Below are 5,000 nucleotides of genomic sequence, written 5' to 3' on the forward strand. Positions count from 1 at the left end.
TTTTAGCAAACAAAACCCCTCTTATAAACCCTTGGGGCGTTTACCATTAAAAAAATTTTTTAACGTTGGATGCCCTCAATTCCTTAAAAAACATTTAAAAAGGTTTTTTTTTGAATTGGGCGTACACCATTTACGTGGGGTCGATAACTGAGTTTTCCCCAATTTTGTTTTTGTGGCAAATATTTCCCCTAGAGGTCCTGAACTAAGAAAGGGACAGTTGTGTGTGTGTGCCGTTTTGGATGACCAGAACTACAGGCTCCTGCTTGTGGTTGGTGTTGGGCCCCAAAAAGTGTATGGTTTATTTTTAAAAGAAAAATTCCCGCAAAGTTTCATAAAGAACTTAGGGAAAGGTTAATATTAATTTTTTTTTACATGCTTTTTATGTTATATTATATCTCTGTTTTGGGCCCTTTCCAAAATCCCATGTAAAGAAAATTTTTAGTATAAATATGTGATTAAGTAATTAAAAATGTAAATAAATCATACAAAGCCGCATATAATATATAATTATTTCATATATTATATATATAATGTAATATAAATATAAATAAATTTTATATATAATATATATAAATTTAAAGTAATATATTATAATTAAAGGGATTAAAATATAAAATATATATATATATATAATGTATATATATTTTAATATATAATATATTTTAAAATATATATATATTTATATATAATGTATTATATATATTTTTATATATAATTTATATATATATGTATATATTTTAATATTATAATATATATATATATATATATATATTTTATAATGTATATATATATATATATATATATATATTATATATAATTTATAATGTATTATATATATTATATATATAATGTGTATATATATATATATATATATATATATATATATAAAATTAATTATGTATATATATTATATATATAAAGTATGTATAAATATTATATATAATTTTATGTATAATATTATTATATAAATTATATATACATATTTATGTATATATACATATATATATATGTATATACTTTTATATTATATATAAATTTAATGTATATATATGTTATATATTAATATAAATATTATTATATATTTTATATATATACATTTATATGCATATATACCCTTATGTACATTAAAATGTATAAAATCGTTTATATTATTATTATAATTATGTATTATGTATGTATGTCATGTATGTATATATATTTTATATATATTATATTATATTATTTATATTATATATATTATATTATATTATTATTAATATATATATATATATATATATATATATATTATATTATATATATATATTATATATTTATATTATATAATATATATAAAACAACACAAAAAACACACACACACCACACACACAACCCACACACAACACACAACACCACACCACCACACACACACAAACACACATATGTACAATACATTTTACATATCTATGTAATGACATCATATATATATATATATATTATATATATATATATAATATATATATTATATATATATATACATATATATATATATTTATATATATATATTATATATATATATATAATCTATATTAATATAAATGTATATATATATTATATATATAAAAATATATATATTAATAATATATATATTATAATATATATATTATAATATATTATATATTATATATATCTTATTTTATATTATATATATAAATTTTTTATATTATTATTTATTTATTTTATAATTATAATATATTTATATACTTATATAATATATTATATTACTATTTTTATATCTATATACCTTATATTATAATTTTTTATTTCATATATTCATCTAATTTTAACTCTATATATATATAATTAAAATTATTATAATTTTCTATATTATTATATCTATATATTTATATATTATATAATATATATATTTTATCTAATTATAACTTATATTTATAATTTTTTATTTTAAAACCACTAATATATTTATTATTATATAATATATATATATATATTATTATATTTTATATATAACTTTATATATATATATTTATAATATATATATATCTATTATATCTATTTAATTTCCCTTTTTATATATATATAATCTTATTATATATTATATATTATATATATATATTAATCTATATATATATATCTTTTTTTTCCTTTTCCTTTTTCCATCTATTTTTATATTTTTATAAACTTATTATTTTCTCTTTTTCTCTTATATAATCTTATAAAATTTAATATTTATTTTTCTATTTTATAACTCTTTTATCTATATATTTTATTAAAACACTCCTTTTCTAAACTTTTCCTTTTTCCCCTTTTTTTATATCCTAATTTTAATTTTTCCCCCTTTTATCCTTATTTTCTATTTATTTATTTTCCCATTTTAAAATATCCTAAACTATAATTTTTATATATATATTTAAACTTTTCCTCTTCCATTTTATATTATCTATCTTCCCTCTCTCTAAAATTGCTAAAATCTCTCCCATTCTATATATTATTATTTTATCTCATTATGTTTTTTATAAAAGATAATATCTATTATATAATTTTATATTCTTCTCTATTAAAATTTAATTTGTCTTTTATTTTTAAACATCTTGTTATTATTATATAATTTTTTATTATCCCCTTTTCTTTATTATAAAATTTTTTTTTATCTTTTAAAATTTTTAAAATTAAATATATTCTATTTTCCTTTTCTATAATTTTATTATATTAAAATTATTATATATTAATTTTTAAAAAGAAATATCTCTATTATAATCTTATATATTTATCTTTTGTTATCGGGTATTTTATATCTATATAATACTATATCTCTTAAACCCATAATTTTTTTCATATTTATCTTTCTCTTTTTATCCTTTACTATTAGATATTTTAATTATGTATATAATTATTTCCTATATCTCTGATATATATAAAAATTTCTCATATTCCCATAACTATAAAATTAAAAATTTATCATATCTATTATATTTTCTATTTTTATTTTTATCTAATTAAACTCTCTTATTTATATATTTATTATATTCTTAAAAAAAATTAAAAAGACTTAAAAATTTTAAATTCCTTATTATATATCTTTCATTTTATTTTTTAAACCATTTTGATTTTGATATATTTTATTCTTATATTATTTTTTTTTTTTTTTTTTTTTTTTTTTTTTTTTTTTTTTTTTTTTTTGAACCTTTCCCTGTGCACCTTATTTTTTAAAGGCCCTTTTAAAAGGGGGGGGGTTTTAGGGTTATAGGGCATCCGGGTTTTAAAATTTAAAAACGGGAAATTTTTAAAAGGGGGCTTTTTGTTCATAGTTTTGGTTTTTCAAAAGTGACATGGTACTTTTCAAAACTTACGAACACCGGTTTGGGGGGCGGGGACAATGGTCTGCTTCTCTAGTTTTTTCTCTTCTCCTCTCCCTCTCTCCTTCTCTTCTCTCTCTCTCTTCTCTCTCTCTCTTTTCCTTTCTCTCCCCTCCCCTCTCTCTTTCTTTCTTTCTCCCCCCTTTTTTCTCCTTTTCTTCTCTCTTTCTTTTTTTTCTCTCTTTATCCCTTTTTCTCCTCTTTCCTCTCTTTTTTCTCTCTCTTTCCCCCCCCTTTTTCTTTTCTCTCTCCTCCTCTCTCTTCTCCCCCTTTTCTCTCCCCTCTCTCTTTCTCCTCTCTCCCTCTCCCCCTCTCTCTCCCTCCCTCTCCCTTCCCCCCTCTCCCTCTCCCCCCCCCCCCTCCCCCCTCCCCCCTCTCCCCCCCCCTCCCCCCTCCTTTTCCCCCCCCCCCCCCCCTCTCTCCCCCCCCCCTCTCTCTCCCCCCCCCTCTCTCTCTCTCCCCCTCATCTCTCTTTTCCTCTCCTCTCTCTCTTTTTCTCTCCAAAACTCTTCCCTCTCTCCCTCTCTCCTCTCTCTCTCTCGCCCCCTTTTCCCCCTCCTTTCTCTCCGCCCTCCTCTCTCACCCCCTCTTCTCTCTCCGGTCTCTCCTCTCTCCCCTCTCTCTCTCTCTTTTCTCCCCCTCCCTCCCCCCCCCCCCCTTCCCCTCTCCCCTCCTTTCTCTCCTCTTTTTCTCTCTTTTTCCCTCTCTCTTTTTCTCTCCTCTCTCTCCTTAAAACCTCTCTCTCTTTTTCTTTTTTCTCTCTCTTTTTTCCTCCTCTCCTCCTTCTCTCTCTCTCTCTCCTCTCCCCTCATCTCTCTCTCTCTCTCTCTCTCCCCTCTTTCTCTCCTCTCTTTCTCTCTCCTCTTTCCCCGTTTTTTCTCTCTCCCCTTTTTCTCTCTTTTCTTCCCCTCTCTTTTTCTCTCTTTCCTCCTCTTCTCTCTCTCCTCTCTCTCCTCTCTTTTCTCTCTCTCTCTCTCCTCTCTTCCCCCATCTCCCCCTTTCTCTTCTCCCCCTTCCCCCCCTCCCCCCCCCCCCTCCCCCCCCCTCCCCCTTTTTCCCCCCCTCCCCCCTTTTTCTCTCCTTTTTTCCCCCCTCTTCTTCTCTCCTTTCTCTCTCCTCTCCTCTCTCCCTCTCTCTCCTCTTTCCTCTCTCCCTCTCTCTTCCTCTCTCTCTCTCTCCCTCTCCCTTCCCCCCCCCCCTCCCTCCCCCCCCCCCCTCCTCCCCCCCTCCCCCCTTTTCCCTCCCTCCCCCCTCTCTTTTTCCCTCCCCCTCCCTCTTCCCTCCCCCCCCTCTCCCCTTTTCCCCTTTTCCCTCTCCTCCTCTCCCTCTCCCTCTCTCTTCTCTCCCTATCCCCCTCCCCCTCCCCCCTCCCTTCCCCCTTCCCCATCCCCCTCTCTCTTTTTTTTATTTTTATTATTTTTAATTTTTGTTTTCCCCTTCCCCCCCTTTTTTTTTGTCTTTTTCCCTTTTTTCTTTCCCCCTTTTTCCCTTTTTTCTTTTCCTTTGATATTTAAATTTTAAAATATATTAAATAAAATTTAAATGGAACCCCAAACCCCATGGAACCCTTTTGAGGGGTCTTTAAAAGGTTTTTAAAAAGGCAAAGATAACATTTTTTTTTTTCTTAAAATTTTTGGGGAAAAATCT

Source organism: Penaeus monodon, chromosome 18, assembly GCF_015228065.2.
Source record: "Penaeus monodon isolate SGIC_2016 chromosome 18, NSTDA_Pmon_1, whole genome shotgun sequence".
Lineage (NCBI taxonomy): Eukaryota > Metazoa > Arthropoda > Malacostraca > Decapoda > Penaeidae > Penaeus > Penaeus monodon.